This window comes from Talpa europaea (assembly GCF_964194135.1).
Source record: "Talpa europaea genome assembly, chromosome: 1".
Classification (NCBI taxonomy): Eukaryota; Metazoa; Chordata; class Mammalia; order Eulipotyphla; family Talpidae; genus Talpa; species Talpa europaea.
In genome coordinates, this window is record NC_140073.1 from 23,781,979 (window position 1) to 23,803,119 (window position 21,141).

Sequence of the window (21,141 nt, forward strand, 5' to 3'; positions counted from 1 at the left end):
ATCAGTCTTCTGAACTCCTCTGTCCCCATATTCTCAGCAAATTTTGATAGCATAAGAAATTTCTATCTCACCATTTCATAAGAGCAATAACGAATTGGTTTTATTTTTGGCATCTCATGACACTCATTTAATATAGTTTCTTTATTTTGGAATAATACATTAAACTAAAGATTGAAAAATAACTGCTTTTTCTGATTCGTGTGACATAGGTTTGCACTGGTTATTTCTCTGTTTTTATGTTATTTGATCTCTCAAAGTATTTGACACATGTAACTACTTCCTGCATTTTAAACACTTCCTTTGGTTTTCTCTCCTACCTATTGGACACACCTTTTCTATCTCTCTTGCCACCTGTTCTTCTTTGTTGTTCTAACTCTAGTTTTTTTCTCTTCTTTGTTGTTTTAGCTCCAAATGTCGCTCACCCCAGCACCATGTCCTCTGCTATTGTTTTCTACCTCTATACACTGTGGATGACATCACCTGCTTCTGTGGCTCCAAAGTTCCACTGACTCTCACACCCATAGCTCTAATCCTAACTTCTGCAGAAGTCTCAGTTCCTTTGGAGTTAGGTTACATCACCTTTTTGTCATGAGGATGTGCTCACCACCCTGGGAACTCTCCAAACCCCATATTATTGAATTTTTTTTTTTAAGAGGCATGCTTTATTTATTTGTTTGCTGGTTTGTTTGTTTGTTTTGTTTATACAAGCACTGGGCACAGTCAGAAGCGCGGGAGGGTGAGAGAATTCACCAGGGCCAGAGCGGGGAGCAGAGCAGGCAGAAGGACCGAAGTACACTGCTGAGGGGAGCAGCGGGCAGCAGGAGAGGTCTGCGCGCCATGTGGGACCCTCCTCCGGTGGCCGGGGAGCAGCCGGGGATCGAACCAGCGCCGCAGAGGCTGCGGGCAGCTTCGCAACCCAGCGCTCAACCGCTGCGCCACCGGGGAGGCCCATATTATTGAAATTTTTATGGAGAATTTATTACTTAACAAGAAGGATCATTCTGAGCCCTCCCTTCTCAAGGAGTGCTGAAAATTCCAAGCTTCTAAATTGTGGCTTGCTCTTTCCAGTGACCAGGCTCTACCCAGGATCCCAAGAGTCATCTCCTTAGCGCAAAAGACACTCTTACCACTTAGGAAATGCCAAGAGTTTCAGGAGCTTTGAGGCAGTAACTGGGGTCAGACTAATACAAATTTTCTAATATCTCAGAGGGTGTAACTAGAATATCAAACTGAACAAATCCCAAATAGAATGCTTATTTTCCTTTCCCAAACTCACTTCTATTCCAGTCATCTCCTTTTGTCCATGTTTTCAAACTGAATACCTGGGAATATCTTCGCTTTTGTTTTCTTTTCATCAACTCCATCCATTACCTAACCCAATCTCAGAATCATTAATTTCCATGACTAGATCCTTAATCTATTTATTTTGATTTCCACTAAAGTCTAGTTCCAGCTGCCTTCATCTGGTCTGCAGGAGTTGATTCCTAACTGCTCTGCCTGCTTCTATTTTTGTTCTCCGACCATACAGTCTCCATAGGCAGTCAGAGTGATATTACTTTTAAATGAAAATCAGTTAATGTCACTCTCATTCCTATTACTCTCCATTTAACTTCTCATCTTGCCAAACCCTACACAGTCTGGCTCCTGCTCACCTCTAAGATCTTTTCTCCCACAATGGACTGCTGTCCCCAGCCCACTCTCTCCCGCCTCCTAGCTCCCCTTCTGTTCCTGGAACTTACTAAGCCTTTTTCCACCTAGTGCCTTTGTACCAGCTGTTCCTCTGGCCCTAAATGCTTTTTCCATGAGCTTCACATGGCTCTTTCTTGTAATTCTGATCTTGGCGTAAATGTGGCCTCCTAAGAGAAGTCTTCCCTGATGACTTCACATAAATTAGTTACATAGTCACTCACTATTGTGTTATTATCATGTATTTTGATTCTCTGCACAACACTTACCATCAGAGGTTTCCTTTATTTGTTTCTTGTTTATAGACCCCCCATAATAGCAGTAAACTTGTTTCTCTTGTTCATGGCTTTATTCTAACTGCTCAGAACAGTTCTTGGCATTGCAGACAGCATAGGAAATATTTGTTTGAATAATATAATCTCTTTTATGACTTTTTAGATGATTAGATATTATATATGATATAATTTAATATGTATAATAACATCCTTTAAAAAAATACAGTAGGAGTAATTTTACTTGTCACTTCAGAAAGAACACCATTCCTTTTGCTGGTATTTTTCAGTTTATGTTCACATATGTGTATGTGTGTATTTATATTAGGATTTGTATTACTTAGATTTGTATTACTCTTAAGTACTTAAATGGGTCATTTTTTTCTCTCTTCCTGGAAAAGAAGCCGCTAGTTATCTGAGAAACATCTATTCTTTAATTAACAAGGGTGGGGTGGGTCTAGTTCAAATAATTAACATCCTAGTCTTCACTGCAGATATAAGTGGTCTCTGGAGAAAAAAAGTGGAAGTCATCAGGTGAAATCTTTAGGAAAGCTATTTAATAGATACTAAGTAAGTTCTTAGGCAGGTACCTTTTTACCCTTGCCTTTTAACTTTCTGCTGCTTGGAAAATGGTTATGATCACTGGAACTACAGCAAACTCAAGAGAGGACATAATGCAAGAATAGTGAGAAAAAAAGAAAAATTTGGAATTTGTAATGGCTGTCATACTAACCTTGGGCTTTCATTCTCTGGATTTGTGCATAAAGGATAAATTAATTTCCATAATATTTAATCTACTATTATTTGAGTTTTCTGCCACATGTAAGCTAAACCTAAATACAAATTTATTTTAAGGGAAAATGTGGAGTTTCTTTGAATGTTGAATGTGCCAGAATGTCAATTTTAGTAAATTGTTTTATAAAATGTTCTTTCTAGTTATTTTAAATATATAAATGATTTAATAAATTATTTAATGTAATTTGTTTTCATAAATGTCAGTTTCCGTGTACTCATTGTCTTTTGATAGAGGCACTGTGGCTTGGGGAGAAGGCTATTGTCTTTAGAGTCAGATGATTATGGGTTTGAAACTTAAACTTGTCACCTATCTGGCCTCTGGCAATTTCTTAAATTATATGAATCAACCTTCCCCATCTCACATCATCAGTTCAATTTTAATAATAAAGTAAGTGATGAAAATATTCTATCTTTTGTTAGGGTTGTCCTTGCACACATGTATCTACATGTGTAAAACATCACTGGGCTATATAGTTAAGATTTCTAAATTAACTGTGTAAATTTTAATTGAAAAAAATGGCATAACTCCTGTGCTCATTGTAGCACTATTTATGGAAACAGCCTAAATGCCTAATGACAGATAAGTGGATAAAGTGTGTGTGTGTGTGTGTGTGTGTATATGTATATGTGTATATATATATGTATATATACACACACAGACACATATATATATACACACACACACATACACACAGACATATATGTATACATATCTTATACACACACATGCATACACACCCACACGATATTTTGCCATTTGTGATAACATGAATGAAACCAGGAGGGGATAATATTAAGTGAAATAAGTCAGAAGAAGAAAGAAAAACTATATGATTTTACTTATGTATGGACCATAAAGAAACAAACCAAAAAAATAGACAAAACAACCAAAACAAACCCTAGAAATCTGGCTATTGGAATTGAGGCTACCAAAAGGGAAGGGGGAGAGGAAGAAATGGGGGGAAGAGGACCAATGAACTATGGGAGGAGGGTTATGGGTGCTTTGGAGGGGGGTGTGGTGTGGCAACATACATTTGAAGAGGTGTGAACCTGTACCCTTAAACCATATAGTGTAGTAAACCAGTGTTAGCTTAAAAATGATTAATGAAAACAAAACAATCCTGCCATAAATAATCATGCTATAAATGGGGGTTGGGTAGTATGGGAGAGGAAACCTGTACGCTCAACTGTTTTTATATGATTATTTCTGAGCTAATAAAGGGAGATAATCATTGAGGGCAAAGGATTTACAGGTTTCTTATTTTTAAAATTCAGAAAGTGAGATAAATACACTTTACTGGATGTGTTCACATAAGATAACTACATCATGCTGAGGTTTTCTCATTTCTTTTAGAGTGTCTTATCCGAAGACCTGAAAGATGCACAATTATTGCCAGGATAGGATGTAATTTTGTTCCTTATCCTGAAGCTATGAGGTTTGGGAAGAAGATCCAAAAGTTGAACTTTTCATTTAAATTAGGGAGTCATTGTCCCCTTCCTTGGAATGATAGTTCAAATGGAAAGTGGGGTCTCCTGACTTCTGTAAGAATTGCTGTGGCCTGGGTGAAATGCGTGGACTCTGAGGGCCTGTGTGCTCACCCTGCACTCTAATCTGCTGCTCCTTGTAGGGCCAACATTTATTTCTTCCCTAGGTCTGTGAGTTGTCATCCCTAAATGGTTTTTCCTCCATCAGTCCTTTGTCCCATTGTCCCCAAATGTACTCCATCAGCACATGTGGAAACAGCTTTCCCTGTCATTTGGAAGGTGCCAATTGACTTCTGTGAGAGACAGGCTGGTTTTCACATTACACTGGCAACTATCCTGAACTTTAAAAAAACAGCTGTGTGCTTGCCAGCTGACCTGCTTTCAACCAAACAGCTGCTGCTTAAAGTCAGGGGTAGAGTTTAGAAATCATTGGGGACTTAAGAGTCACTTTATGCTGACCTTTGCTTGAGAGTATGACGCGTCAGGTAAGGAACTGGGTGAATCACTCCAAGTCAGACTGAGTCACTGTGGATGAGGCTCTGTACTGGCTCATCTAAACCTGCTCACCCAGAGATCAGACTAGCTGGATGTGCATGTGCAGAAGTTGTATCCAAGTTATTCTCCTCTTTTTCCTCCATAGCTCTATAGGCTAAAATTAGTGATTTTTTTGTGAGAGGAAACACCTATCTTTCCCAGCTTATTTTTTTAAGCAAGACAGTGAAAAATACACATAGGAATGTTTTTTAGTGGAATGTGGTTTCAGTGGCATGTTTTTGATGGTGAGGGAGAGGGGTGGTCCATAACACAGCCCATACATTCACATGCCCAAACACACACACACATTCACACACTCTCACACACACATACTCTCTCACACAGTTGTCTCTCATGGAGTGACTGTAACTACGGATTTAGATATCTTTATTTCTGTCTTCGTGAAATAAACTCTAAAAACCATGGAATAAACTCCATTTATTTTTCCTCTTTTTACCTCCTCACCTGTACACTGCACAGTAATTTAGCTCCCCAGGACAGCTTTTAAGATTCTAATCTTGTTCCTGTCCGGCACTTTTCTCACAGCAGTAAGGGAAGGATTGGCATTCCTCCACTATTGTATATAAAGGAGAATCCGTTCTTGGAAATAAGAGCATTGTTTATGTTGAAATTCCCTTAGCTTAGCTGAACCTTCGATTATATCGTCCATTCAGATAACCAGATTTTTACCCCCTGTGGTCTGTTTCCATTCTCAGAGAATTGTCAACAATTTATTTCTGCTCTGGCGATTATTTTCATGAGTGAAAGGAAGAGAGACATCTGGGAAGATTTTGATAACTGAGTCATGTATAAAACTCTAAGCATACTTTTAAAAGATACCATGTGATAAAATATAGCTTTTCCTAAAATATAGCAAATTGAACTTAGCTACTGCTGAGGTAGCATTTATAAGCCATGACTATTTATATAAATTGCATTGTTACCTTGATTCCAGATACCATGGAAAACATTTTTTATTTGTGGTCCATAATATAAGGTATATTATTATTTGAAAAAAAAATCTAGTATGCTTTTTATAATTTCTAATGCCCCAAATGCAAACTAAATAATTTCACTATTTTAGTGGAAGTTTGGTAAATTTAGCAATAGACTGTAGAAAGCTTGAGGTGCTTTTTCAATGTTATACAATAAAATACAATAGAAATCCCCCAGTCACAAGCTAAGATTTGGCATTTACTTCTATGACATTTTGTTTCCCTTATATATTTACTCTATTCAATAGATACTTTCATCCAGAAGCTGCAGAAAGTTGGCAAAGACACATACTGGTCAGTGTGTTTTGTTTAATGAGAGACACTTGTGATTATGCTTTCAGAAACTGGTGAAACGTTGCTTCATATGCTGGCATTTCCATTGCCGAATATTTACAGAGACTAGAGACTATTCAAAGAAAAAGCAATTTTTGGGGGGATTTTGTTAAGTTCCATGTTTATGGCAGTGCGTACAAAAAGCACATAAAAGGCATTTTCTTATGTATTCCTGTTATATTAGAAAAGTTCATGCCCTGCTCTTAGCATTTTCCAACACAGCTGTAGAGTAGTTTAAAGCCTATTTTTTAAATAAGTGATGCTCAATTTGTCTTTGATGATCCGGATGATTCAGGTGAGATGGGAGCACGGTCGGGCCCTTATTTGCATAAAAATTAATCACAGAAAAATGTAAATTGATAAAATTTTGCCTGGCTTTTTCCCCCTATTTGAGAACCCGTGGATGGCTCCCAGAAGCAATCATCTCAGTATGGGGCCGCATTGGATGCTGTACAAATGATCACATTTGTGTTGAATACTCACTCATTTAAATGTCAGCACTGATGGGGCGGTACATCAGTAGAAAAAATGAAAAATAAATACACAGCAGCTGAGGACTATCAAATCCGTGGGCACTCTTTAGAGATATATGATCTAATGTGAAAAAATTGCAGATTAATTATCCTTTTTGCAAAATGGTAATTGTTTTAGTATCACTCCAGAAAAAAATCTGCAATTTATTTGGAATCAAACAAAAAACAGTAATGTTAAATACGTCATTACATCATTGTGTTTATTAGAAGCCTGCAATTAATTCCTAAGGCTCCTTCATCTTTAAAGCTGCATAAAATGAAACAAAAGAATGTTGCTATTAATTTTCAAACATATGCTTATCTTTCAAATCAGTCTTATTTGTGTGAAAAAGGAAGCAATGTTATGAAGTTTAGTAGATATTGTGTATTAACTTAATTTCATTGTGCTGATGACATTTCTGGTAATATATTCACAGATCCTATTAAAAAGGTAATGTTAAAATTTGAAGGTTTTTGTTCAGTGGAGTGTGACTTTAACTCACCATTGAAGAAGTTGTGGAGAAGTGTCTTAACAAAAGATTCTTTAAGAAAAACAACGGCGATACCAATAAAGGGGAAGAGAGAAACTATTTGTGAGATTCGAAAATAGAAACTTTGGACTATCATGCCATTAACATGCAAGAATTCTCAGACATGTAATGTACATGAGTATTTGAGATTAAGAATTTGTTTAGCTATTTTACAGAAAAGAATGAAATCCCCAGATTTTCTTAAAAACAGGTATAAGTAATGTCTTTTTCACTCCAAAAAGCACTATTATTATCATCATAATAATTTTTATAGTTTATACAATCCATTTATCATTGTTTCTGGGTAGTTCTCCTTGTCTCTATTCCAGTTGCTTTGGTTTGCATGCAGCATTGTAGCACAGATGGAGATTACGTTCTTTCTTATTATTGTATAACTTTAGCATAGATTTTAAATGATTGAAACGTTGAACACATCTTCATTAGCTAGGGAAGACAAAGTTAAAACACAGCTTTTCTACCTGCTGACTTACGAAACCCTCATTGGATTAATGTTGCATTAACCAAAGTCTACCATGGCAACACATTAAAAATATTTTGAGATGGTTGAAATCTCCTATTATTACCAAAGTTGCTTTGAGTTATCTTAGAGAACAGCTTTTAAACTTCAATTGACCAATACATAGAAACCAAGCCCTTTTTTGAGAGTAAATCTCATTTAGCATGTAATTAAGAATAGTTAGCACTATGGTCACACACCATTTATGTCATGTAACAATGACATAACATTTAGCTCTGGTATTTAGCCCATCCAGATGACTGACTATGAACTGGACACTTCTGTTCCTTTACAAGTAACGATGTGTTTAATTTCTATAACAGCACTGCAAAGTAGTCATCTTGTTATCCCAAGAGTGACATGCCCAAGGTCACCCAGCTAGTCAGAGGTGAAGCCAAGATTTAATTCCAGAGGTCTGGCATCAGACTGTGTGCTCTCAACCATTTTCTGCTGACAAATACCTGGTAGGCACTTCTAGGTGTCATGTGCAATGCTGACAAGAGAAAATGCTTTGTTTTCATGAATTTAGGATTTTCTTTTTACAATTGAAGTTTGAAATCTATTTTGAATTTGAGTGACATATTTTAAAATTTCATTTGATTGAAATCTTCTTTTAAAAAAAATTACATTTTATGGACTATGGTAGAGGATAATGTGTGCTTTGGTGGTGGGTATGGTATGGAAATATACATCTAAAGTGATGTGACCTTATATCCCTAAATCAAATACAGTGTTTTATACCAGTGTTATCTCAATTAAAATAATACAATTTAGAAAATCTACATTTTATATCATCTTTAGACTGAAAGCTAAAGAACTACCTTCTTTGACCACTTTTAAGCTACTTTATGAAGTCACCTTTTATCTGGACAGTGTTGTTACTATTAAAATCAATTATTAAAAAGACTAAAAGAATTCCTTGTCCAACTTGGCATCATTTGCTAATACCACAAAATTTCAGAAACTCATGTTCTGTTAATTTCTCTTTCCTTGGTTTATGTCATTGTGCCCTTAAGGGCATTATTTTCATTAATTTATTATCCATCCATCCATCCATCCATCCATCCATCCATCCATCCATCCATCCATTTAACCAAGCCTCCTCTAAAATTGGCAGGCTGTTTCCAGCCCTGCAGTGGGTTTCCACAACACACAAGTAGCCAAACCAGCCTCTGTCCAATCTCTGCCCTACCCCATCAGAACTATTCCTGGGCTACTTTCATTATTGTGGGCTGCATACCAATTGCATGCTCTGCAATCAGGATAGAGTCGGAAGAGGCCATTCTAGTCCCTGGAAGCAAATTTGGGGCTGCTTGAAGTCTCAGAGAATGGTTTAGAAGTGAGGAGGAGATATGTGGCCTCCAGGTTAACACCTCCCCTTGGATCCATGGACTCCATGCTCCAGTGAGTGAAGCAGGAGAAGGGCAAAAGGAAGGTCCAGTCAGGCTCCCCAGCTCTGTGGGTGACTGCGTTCAGTAGAGTCTCCATGTGATATGATGTCTAGGCACTGGGGATACATTGAAACAAAGTAGACAAAATCCTCATGAAACTTATAGTCTAGTAGAAATAGACATGACTTCTTTTACATTTTATGCTACACATAGCATCATGCTCTGGCAAATGTATTGTTCAGATGTGTGTTTTCATATTGAGAATCTTCTGTATAAAGCACTGCATTAAAAGGAAAAATATAAAGGATCATTTCAAGAGACTCAGAGGCAATAATAAGTTGATGTTGCTTCTTATCTCCCTGAAAAAATAACTTCTCAATTTTGCTGTGAATGATCAGAGAGGACATTCTTATATCCAGACTTCAGCAATTTACTCAACAACATGTATTGGGCACCTCCTTTATGACAGATTTGAACTGAATTATACAAATTACTGAACAAACTCGGCTTCTTTCTGGGCAATAAAGGCCCTTTATGTCTAACGGGATGTTTCCCCATGAAGACTGTGTGATTCACAGAACTATAGGGATCTGAATTTATGCTGGGCTCTTCTTATAACCAGCTGGGTGAAGTCTTGCTGGAACTCATTTCCCTCCTTGAGAAATAATAGGCTAAAGTAGCCCATAAATTTTTTTCAGATTCAACAGAAGAATCATCTTCGGGCTGTGAGGAAGAATGTTTTTATCCACCGTTGCTCACAGTAATGAGAAAGGAAACATGAAAAAGCACTTGGTGAGATGCATTGGGCATTCCCTCGGCTCAGTATCTCACCACAGTTAGTGTGTTCAGAAGTGCAGAATTCATGCCCTTCCCATCAAGCATTTAAGTATACACTAATTCTACTAATAAATGTCTCCCTTATTTTAATACTTATAGCCTCATTTGGAAAATAAGATGACATTAAAATGCTTGAAAGTTAGGGGCTTCCCTACATTGATTTACAGGCTGCCCTTGAAGCTGAGCCCAGAATAGAGAGGCCACACCATGGATTTGCAGCAATCTTAGTGATGGGGGCTTGGAAGAAAAGGGCATGGAGGGAAGAGAAAAAATGGGTAGGGAAAGGTTGATTTTATATCTAGGATAGACCCACAGGTATATTCTTTAACATAATTTTATTTATGGACCTAACATATAAACATTTGCCACTTTGAAAACCTAAGCTGTGAGAATGAGGAGTCTTGAGTGAAAGCATTTCAGGAGTGATTAATATTTTACACCAATATATTTATCAAATATAGGTGCATTTAGGTCAGCAATTGAGACTTTTCATATGGGCAGAGAGGTTCCTAATCTGCTTGCTCCTAAAGTCATTCTTTTAATGCCCAGAAAAATAACTTTTACTTTTCTTCTTTAACTGATCAACTATGACTACTGTGGGAAACAATTCAAATTAGTTCCCCCCTATTGATCTCCCCTACTCCCAGTTTCTGACAAGCGCCTGCTAGTCACATCTTATTATTCTCCTCATCTGTGTTGTAGTGCTGTGTTGTTGGGCACTTCAAATGTGACTTGTGCAACAGATGAATATTTTTTTTTCTTAATTTTAGTTAACTCAAATTTATATGTAAATAGTCCTATGTGGCTAGTTGTACCACATTGGACAGCACAGCTGTGTTGTATCATGTTCAAGTCTATCCTGTCATTTCCTCCAACTAGGATTTTATACTTGTTTTTTTGTCTCCACAATGCTTACTACAGGATTATGTATATGTGTTAACTATAGGTACTTTATGATTTTGCTTGTATTTTAAAAGATCAAAAGAATGAATTGCCTTCAACTATAGAGGGGGTAACTGCAGTCTTAGTCTTCATATATGAACTAGATAACTAACTGCAGTTATCTTTACCCTCCTATTTGTATAGGAAATATTTCTCAGTGTCTCCTGTATCTAATTATTCTTCACATATGGGGCTAGACTCTGGGATTATAACCATGGTTGTGGAGAGAATGTCCTCACACACCTTGTAATTTAGTAAGGGGAATAGAAAATTCAACAAACAATTGTTGGTTGCATCTTAAGTAGTACTTGTTATAAACGTCCTGTGTATAGAAGCCCTGAATCCAGAAAGGTCTAAGAACGTCACCCTAAATTTTCAGATTCATGTCAGAATAGGTAGCTTACCTACAATTGACATGGCTAGCTATTAGAAAGCTTTATTTTGGTCACTTGTCAAATCAGAGTAATTTTAAACACTACAGCCCCAAACCAAACATGTTCACTTAGGGACTTTTTTTTTTTTTTTTTTACAAAAAAGAATCCCAGTCTTCAACACCCCTTTAGAAAACAATGTAGCAATGTCAATGTCAATGTCTTTGACTTAGCATTTACATTTGAGATGACCATCTAAGGAAGTTATCTTAAATATTATGGGAGGGAGAAACACATTATAAAAAAAGTTATTATTTCAATTATTTACAAATTGTAAAAATTATAAAACAACATAAACATTTGACAATAAAGACTTAAGAAATCTAAGGTATATTTTTTATGTACTTGTATGCAGTTGGTAAGCATGATGATTATGAAAAATAAGATAATAAAAAACAACAAATGTCATGAAGTAGTGTTTGAAAATTCAGACATAAGATTTTAAATATGGTTTGATTATAACCTTACAATTCTTTTATAAAAGAGAAGGAAAGAAAACCACTTGCTCCCCCAAAATCTATACTAAATAAAACTCACTGAAGAGGAATATACAAATATAAATTTTAAAATCATTATTTTTAGACTTAGAAGCTTATTTCAAATCACAGAAGCAATTATGTTATCTTTGTAATTGAGTTTGAGAATCATGTATTAATTTCCTCTGCCTCCTGTAACAAACAGCTACCGAGTTGCATTAAACAGTAATTCTGGAATCCAGAAGTTCAAATCAGTATCACTGGGCCAAAACAAGATGTTAGTAGGAATACAATACCTTTAGGGGTTCTAAGGGGAAATCCATTCTTTGCCTCTTCCAGTTTCCGGTTTCTGCTGGCAGTTCCTGATTTGAGGTCTTATCATTCCAGTCCCTCCTTATGTGGTCACATTGTCTTCTCTTCTGTAGGGCCAAAATTCCCCCTTCCTTCCTCTTATAAGGACATGGCTGATTATATTTAGAGTCCACTCAGATCATTCAGGATAATGGATCCATCTCAAGAGCCTTATCTGCAAAATCCATTTTGGCCTTATAATGACATTTGCATTTTTCAGAGATTAGGATGTGAATATCTTTTGAGGAGCCATTATTCAGCCTGTCACTGATTGTAATGCACTAACCTTTGTTTTGCAGACCTCACAATGGCCTTGGTGAGACACTTTGAGCATAAAGAAATTGAGTGTTTGTAATGGAATTTTGGGACCTGCTTTTTTGTTTCATTTTTCTCTTTTTGATCAGGTAACAGTTTACAACACCACACAGATTTCAGATGTACAGTTTCTCACTTCAGCAACTGTATATATCACACCATGCCCAACCAAAGGATCTACTTTTGGAAGTGATTTTTGAGTAGGGAACTGTTCTATTGTCTGCCAAATCATATTATGCAAGTTATCTGTTATTTTGCTTCTATAGAAGGGATATACAGGTGTTCATTTATATTTTCTCACTTTAGATTTAAGAATTCAGGCAATATAGGTATCAATATATGGGGAATAGAGAACTTAGAATTCTGTAACTAGATTTTAAATGTAGTTCAAGTTAACTAATTCATTCATTCAATAAATGGACAGGGTGTATCCCAAGGACCAAACTCTGTCTGAGTCTTGGGAAATCAACATCCAATTTTCTCCATATTGATCCACCTACTTCCCCAACATCCCTCGGGAAGAATCAATGACTCTTCATTATTTCTCTTCAGTCCTTGTATAAAACCCAATGATCACCCTGATCACTTGAAATCCCTGGCATTTGTTCTAGTCGTCCATCTTGACTCCTCAGAGATAGTAATTGTCTTAGTTCCTTGGATCGTGGGCACCCAGCAGCATAAATATAGCTAGATGGTGAGAATGTGTGGGATGGTGCTTCCCAAGAATCACTTTAGGCAAAGGATCCTTGTTATTTTATTACATGTGGGGACTCCCTACAGATGCTTATTCTTTTTCCAGGGTTCTCTTCCCGGATTATTTCTTTTCCCTAGATGACTGCTCTTATCCTTTTCATTTGGAACCTCTAGGTGTTGTTCTTTCCCTTTCAAATTGCTTATTTTTTTTCTTGTCTGTTTGCTCAGATCTTTGATGCAGAACTAAAATGTGACTCATGATAGACAATCTGTAGCTCTTAAAGGCTGTTTGTGGAAATATTTGAAGAGGAAATACTTGCAAGAATGCTATCACTCACTTCCTCCTGACTGCCAATCTCTTTCAACCCAGCTCAATAGTGATAACTAAAATCCATCCCATGATTCCCTGGGAACCCACATAGCACCACCCTTAGACCAAGCAAGTGGGATCCCTGCTTCAGATTCCAGGTCTGAGGAGTCCCTACACTTTGAAGTGTCTGTTTTGATATTTTCTGAGACCCTCTCCAATGCCCTGGACTGGTTTGGGTGGTGTTGACCGGTTAGAGTGTGCCAAGTCAAGCCTGTGTCCATGCAGGTGGTATCTTTATTTTTCCCTTCCAGTGCATTCTCTGATCCTATACCCCCGTGTGAGAATGAGCATGTGTCCTAAGGAACTCTGGGTCCAGGAGGGTTTGTGGATCACTCCTTCTAGGTAGCACAGGCTTTTGGGGATAGTATGGAGACTAAGCCTCTAGAACAGTGCCAACATAATGATTTTATGTGACTTTCACTCAAATTTGGCACAGAAAAAGTTTAGGGTTTAGGCTTGAACTGCATGTGTGCCTATATGTTGGCCTTAACTTATTTGTGTTCTGACCATGGTACCACCTCGGTTAATAGTATGTGACAACATGCTCTCCTATTGTTCTTAAGCCAGGCTGAAGGAAGGATCAACAGGCTTTGTGCAAAGGAGAGCTCTTTCCTACAATCCCTCATCTATCCTCCCACTGATGACAGGGGTGTGGAAACATAGAATTCAAGACCATAGACTTAAGAGTTTGTGAAAGAAGTCTGATTGTGCTGATTTGTGATTATGCTATAAAATTCTGAACAACAAGTTTGATATGACCAGAATGTCATATTAAAATGTGAATTTTAATTATATTCGTATTTTTCTGCATACTCTCCATAGGACTTGCATTTATGGTCATGAGATCAATGAAAACCTTGGAGTGAGCCATTGTTAGCTGCTACAGTGTCAGGAGCAATCATGTAAATAGCACTGTAAAGTGGTATTCGAAACTGCAGAGGCAAGGGCGGGGGGTCTATGGTGTATCAATACAAACTGGTCCCAAACAGTCACGCACTGATTTTTCAGTGGCGGGAGTAGGAGAAGAATATAAAACTAGCCAGGACCTGCCATTTGGCAACAAAAAACACAAAGAGGTGTTTTTTGAACCTGAAAGCTGTCTGAACTCTGAAGTTCAGCTGTCTGAACTCTGAATTTTTCACACGAATCACCAGAACAACAACAAAAATGCACAGCTCCGTTTTCCCTATCCGTTATTCTAAACCCTTTTCAATACATTATGAATAAATCACTGTACTTCACATGGACCCCTAAATCACATTATTTATATAAACAGGTACTCTATAAAAATATATTGGCAAGATGCTGCATGCCATAAGGATCACCCTGAATATATGTATATATGTACATATAAATCTGAAGAGCTATAACTAACTGCCTTTAAGAACATTTCCTGAAGAAATCAGAGGTCATCTTTACATAAACCAGTGAGTGGACATTAGAGGAAGGAAATAATAGTGTAGGAGCTGATAAAGGCACAATAAGAATTAGGAAAGTTGTGCTATCAATGATGGCAGCGATCAACTCATGAAAATTCCCTAGAGGTAGAGAGAGAGAAAGCAATGAAAGATTCAGAGGACAAACAGGAAAAAGTGAAAGGTTAGATCAATGGAAATGACTGATATCATACTAGAAAGTGAACAGGCTAAGCTGCTTTGACAAAAAGATTCCCTAACTTTCAGGCTTATAAAGATACTCATTTCTCTCCACAGGATTGTTTATAGACAGGGCACCTCACAGAGCTTTTAGGTGGCTCTCCCATTCCTATCATGTGTCTTCCACTTATGGATCCAAAATGGTTGTTCGAGTTCTTGCCATCTCCCAGGTGGTGGGATGGAGAAAAGGGATGGGTGGGGACAGAGAGGCTACGTGTCCAGATGCTTTGAGGGCAAGCCTGTGAGCCATACACAGCACATCCACTCACAGCCCATTGGGCCGGAACTTATACACATGGCTTCAACTAAATGTAAGTAAAATCTCATATTCAGTTGGGTAGCCGTGTGTCCCACTGAAGAAAGAGAGAATTGATTTGGGAGTGGGGGGGAAGAAGGATTTCTCCTGGTATGAATAAATAGAGGCAATCAAGAGCCTTATATGGCAAAGCACTTTTGAGCAAAAGAATTGGCTAGATATAACAGGCTGGGAAATGAAAAGCTGTAGGTAGAATTCCTCTCTTCTAGCTAGAATTCTGTGTCTTTACTCAAAAAGTTATATATTTTAGAGTTACTATGTAATATCAGAGGATGGTATTCTTACTTCCGGTCCTGAAATGGCATTTCTAATCATCTTCCCTTTCACTGTCTTAAAATCTTTATTCTTCATGTATGCAAAACTCATGCATCCTCAAAGATTCTCAGCCTCCCAACAGTTATTTTCATAATATAAAGCTCTTATTATTTTTCTTTCTATTCGGTCAATCTGTTACAATTCTTATTGAAAACACCATTTCTTTTCCTTATATAATGTCTTGTTGTCAAAAATCTCCCCAGGCATATGCTTTTTGCTTCTTGCTAAAATGCAGGAACTTTCCTGAGGGCGAAAGCCCTCTCTAACTTCTTTTGGATTCCCTGCAGTGGCTAGTATAGTGTTGTGGGGGGAGGGCAGGTGCTCAATAGACTGTATTCAGTTGTCTTATTTGCACAAAAATTAATACAGAAACTTCAGGGAGTAAAACCCCCCAAAGATCTGAGACATCAAAACTAACCTGTCAGACCCAGAGAGGTGATTAATGAAATAGCTTTAGGAACACAGCGAGCACATGGGGTTCCACCATAAGTGAGTATTGTTGAGAGAAGAATATTTTTTGTTTACAAATCTTGCTCTTGATGGAGATTTTACTGTAGTTGCAAAGAGAGCTTTGCTTTTACACAAGTATGAAACTCTCTGACTATGGGAGATAATGATAGGTTTTTAGTGCTGAATATAGATTACTTCTATGTATCTAGAATCTAAATAACCAGGAAGCTCAACCAACTAGAAAAACAAAACAAAATAGAGCAGGTCAAAGACTTTTTTTAAAAAGCAAACTTGCAAGAGATGTCAGGTTTGGGTTTATAGCCATCTGAATATCCATTATTTTTCTAGATTAATTGCTTGCTGGCAATTACCATTAATGGACTATAGGTTTCTACCATATTTCATAATTGATCTTCTAAAAAATAATTTTGGATTGTGTTAAAGGGTTTAAATAATTATCATTAATTGAGAGGATTATAATATAAAATTATTCAAATTACTATGAAATAAATATTCTTTGCAGTATAATTGTTTTAACAGTTTCTCATTCTTAGAAATCCCCAGTTATCCCTAGTTATGCATGTTGGAAACATGATCATAGAGATCTCCTCCTTAGCTCCTATTTTCCACTAAAATCCAGTCTGAAGTATTTTGCTAGTTATCAACATAATGTAAAGAGGAGGGGGCAAATAATAGTTTATAAGAAAGATTAACAAATTGTAATTTCCAATTGTACTTCTTAGTTTGCAAAAATAGTCCAGAAATAAAATGGAATATTTCCATGCAAAAGCTACTTGATCTTTGTAAATGTTGGCTTGTAAATTAATAACTCTGTTATTAGTCTTTGGCATCTTGCCTTTTTGGGGGTAATGTTATTTAAAATTTAAATTTTAAAAATAATTATTTATACAAACTATTATATTTTAAGATTCAACATTAAATTGCAAAATAAATGTAGTCTATAATATTTCACTGATAAAAGACTCGAGTGATCTTTGATGGATTCCAGCTGTATGTAATCTTTTAACCCCACTATATTGTTTAAGATTAGTTCATGTGTGTTGCTCCCAACTTTCACTGTCTTCCTTGTGTAGAAAACTAGACCCTTAGAAAACTTGAAAACACTTTAAATCCAAGGGAATTTGTTGCTATTATTTGTTGTTATTATTGTTTTGTTGTTGCAAACTGTCCATTTCTTTCTTCTATCCTTTTGTGTCTTCAGAGATGGGTATTTTCCATGAAAATCAATGTACAAATATGTTATTATTCTATATGAATAACATGCTGCTTGCTGTTTCTGAGGAGCCATGCAATTTTAAATTAATTATAGATTAGTTCTAAGTGGTCTAATCTTGTGACTTAGATAACCTTAAAAACTGAAAAGTGACCATTAAATAATGAATAGATCCTTGTGTAAAGCAAAGCATTTCTTTGACAGTTGTGGATTATGAATCTGATCATGTTTACGTGTGTGTTTGTTAGAGAGTGCATATCTGGGTTGGAATTTTCCACAGTATTTATAATTTACTGTATCAGATCCAAATTATATATTGTATCATTTTATTACTATGTTCATTACATTGTTGGAAACAATATAATTTAGTTCTGATAGCATATAAAAAATACAATTTCTCTTCAACTGGGACACATTTGGGTTTGTTTTTATTTTACTATTGATTTCCAAGAGTGCAAAATAATACCTTTCTGCCACATTGCATACAGTCTCGAACAATTTCTCATAACCTGCCACAATGCCGAAGTCCCATCAAAGCCTCTGCACTCCAAAAACATGATCTAAAGTGTCTTTGTTTCCCATTCCTTTATAAGATTATTTGAATAGAACATTTGGATGGAGCCATGACCCTATTATTAATCAGACTGAAATTTATATGATTAATTAGTTTTTGAGGAAAGAGGTTATCTGTTAACCAAAATGTTGGAAATTTTTAGGTTCATTTCATCCAGGAGAATATTTTAACTTTGGTTAAACACCTATCCATGGGGGTAAATACTCACAAAGTATCATATATAGAATTTTTTCTTTAGTGGAATAGCCAAGGTTAATAAAAATACCCATTTAAATGAATAAACTTGCCTTTAAACCTTTTTTGGCTGCCTCGTTGGGTCTGTGGACAACAGCGTGTTTTCAAGTGGGTCCTTCTGAAGTTCGAGATGTTTTGTTTTATACAAAGTCTCTATTAAAAATAACGATTGCCTAATATCTTTTTCACACAGAAGAAAATGGAAAAATATTAAATAGAAATAAGTTCTCGAAGGGTAAGAAAAAAGGCTGCCTGCAAGCATTGCACGAATCACTGTCTCCACCTAGTGCTGGCTTTAGGAATTAAGCGTCCAGTCTTTACTGCTATTATAAAGTTCTAATTTATGTTATGCACATGTACAGTCATTATAGCTGGGTCTGCCAGTGCCATTACAGTTAAGGGTCTGTCAACTCTTCATTTATGAAACAGAATATTAAGAGGCCTATTGCTTTTACATAAAAGCTCACGCTGTGCTGGAACTCTGCAGTCTAATGGCTTTTGCTCTATGTGAATGTTTATTAACAGTAAGTTGTACTTGACCAGCTCCTTTTAAAGACACCCTGATGGGTTGAAGTTATATAGGCACTGCAACTAGAAGGAGGAATCTATTTCTTTTCTTGAAAGTAAACTAAAAAGTGAGTTTACATTTATATACATGTGCTTACATAGATTTTAACCACATTATAATCATATACTTGGAGCTCTGCTTTTGAAACCTTTTCTTCTTGAAGTTTAAAGCTTATCCTGATCACCCAAACTCTTTGCCAAGAGATTACTTACATTTAACTTAGACTTGTTTTTTTGTGGCACGGCACCCTACGTGAGAGTATGGCTTATTAGAGATTTAAATTGCCCCTCCCAACCACTTTCTTTTGGTGTTTTTATTCTAGTTTCCAAGAAAACAGTAGCCTGAGGCAAAGAAAATATCCTTAGGAGATAGGCACTCAGAAAAATAATAGATGTGAACTAAATAGGTGCGTTCCTGTCACTTTCATCAACAATAGCAGGAGTTTATCAAACCTTCCGCAGGTGTTCATTCATGATCCAATAGTTCATATAGGTTCTCTGAAAAAATAACTTTCCATTTCTCTTTAGACTTCATTTCAGGTGATTGGATTTTTATTGTCTTGTATGTTGTTAGTACTCTGGGAGGCATCTGGGAAATTAAAACATGATTCGTGAGCGAGGAAGAGCAATGTACCATGGTAGCTGCATTCCACTACTGCCCTGGCTTCTGAGAACCCTCAGGTTAGCGTGGTTCCACAGGTTCCATGTTGGTAGGAATAGGTCTTTCCTGTCACCACCACCCCTCTGTGTCCAGAGGAGTTTTCATCAAGTGTATAGGAAAACTGAGCCCTGAACATAACGTTGAGTACTGCAGGTAGTTCTAATAGGACTTCAAAAACTCAGAAAACCTTCAGGCCCAGATGACCACCACCACCACATGTGTTAGAAAATTATGGGGGAGAGGAGGCCTGGTGGCACAGCAGGTTGAGCACAGCGCTGTGAAGCTGTCTGCAGCCTCTGCAGCAGGGGTTCAATTCTAGGCCGGCCAGGGAGAGACCCACATGGCATGGCAGACCTCTCCTGTCTCGCCCGCTGCTCCCCTCAGCAGTGTCTTCAGTCCGTCAACCTGTTCTGCTCGCTGCTTTGTCTCTGGTGAATTTGCTCACACTTCTGTGCCTCTGGCCTTTACCCCAGTTCTTGTATAAATAAATAAATCTTTAAAAAAATAAAGAAATAAAGAAAATAATGGGGGATGAACTGCTCCTATGTTCTCATTCACTAATTAATGAGCTATTATATTTTTAAGTGTCCATTTCATATCTGGGATCAGTATTCCTTAGCTATGGTGATTATTCACTCTCCATCTGTTTAATTTTACTGGCTAATATTGATTTAGGAGTTTGACATCTTTAATTTTAAGTAACATTACTTTATTACTTCTGAATTACCAGTAACTGATTTTTTTATTATCTACTTCATGGATGAATTAACTAGATTTCTATAACTATATGGTTTAGAATATTTTATATAGCATCAAAATGATTTATACCAAGACCTCAAGACCTGTGAGGTTATATGATACTCTGTTTTTTAATTTTCCCTTCAAATCTATGAGATTTTCTAAATATTCATTTATTTCATCAAATCTTTCGCATTTTTAGTATATACATGCATAATATACTTTTAAAGTCATCTCTATGCTAAATATTTAGCTTGATTTTCCTTAGATTGTATTATATTTTTGTTTTTTATCTAGATTTAGTCTTGAAAGACTTGCTCTTTTATTTTTATTTCAAAAACATTTCTTTAAGCCTTTCTTCTGCTAGTCTGTTTTCTAAATTATTTTTTCTATTCGAATATTTATTAGTTCCTTTTATTTAACTTTCTATATACAAAAATAAATTATTGAGTCAAATGATTTATTAATTTTCCTTTACTATTTCACTCTTTACAAGTAAACATTTGCCTTTGTGAATTGATTGAGTTCTAGATGTGTCCTGTAAATTTTCATGTATCTTTACAGTTCTTTCTATAGAGATATTAAACATGTTATTATTTTTTAACTTCTCTGGTATCATATTTTTGGGAAGAGAATGCATTTTTTAAATGATCTTGTGATTTAAATTGTAAAATTAAACTATATTATATGTTATCATTTGCCACAAAGTGTGACTTAATATCATTTAAAAATGTATTGGCATCAACTTTATATTTGGCAATATTACAGATATTTATTTTTATTTATTACTTAAAAAATTTCACCTTGTGATTCGTAATTTTCTGATCACATAATGATGTGTCCCATAATAATTATGTCTATGTCCATTTCGTTTTGCATGTCTAAAAAGCCTTGCTTTTTTTGTCTATGTTAGTATTGTTGTTTATGTCATT

General features: G+C 36.3%; 1 protein-coding gene across 1 annotated transcript in view; it reads left to right on the forward strand.

Moving 5' to 3' along the window:
* The window catches only part of DCDC1 (doublecortin domain containing 1), a gene marked incomplete at its 5' end in the record, with an annotated part of 338,819 nt that overhangs the window by 258,052 nt on the left and 59,626 nt on the right, over positions 1-21,141 (forward strand). The window lies entirely within an intron of this gene.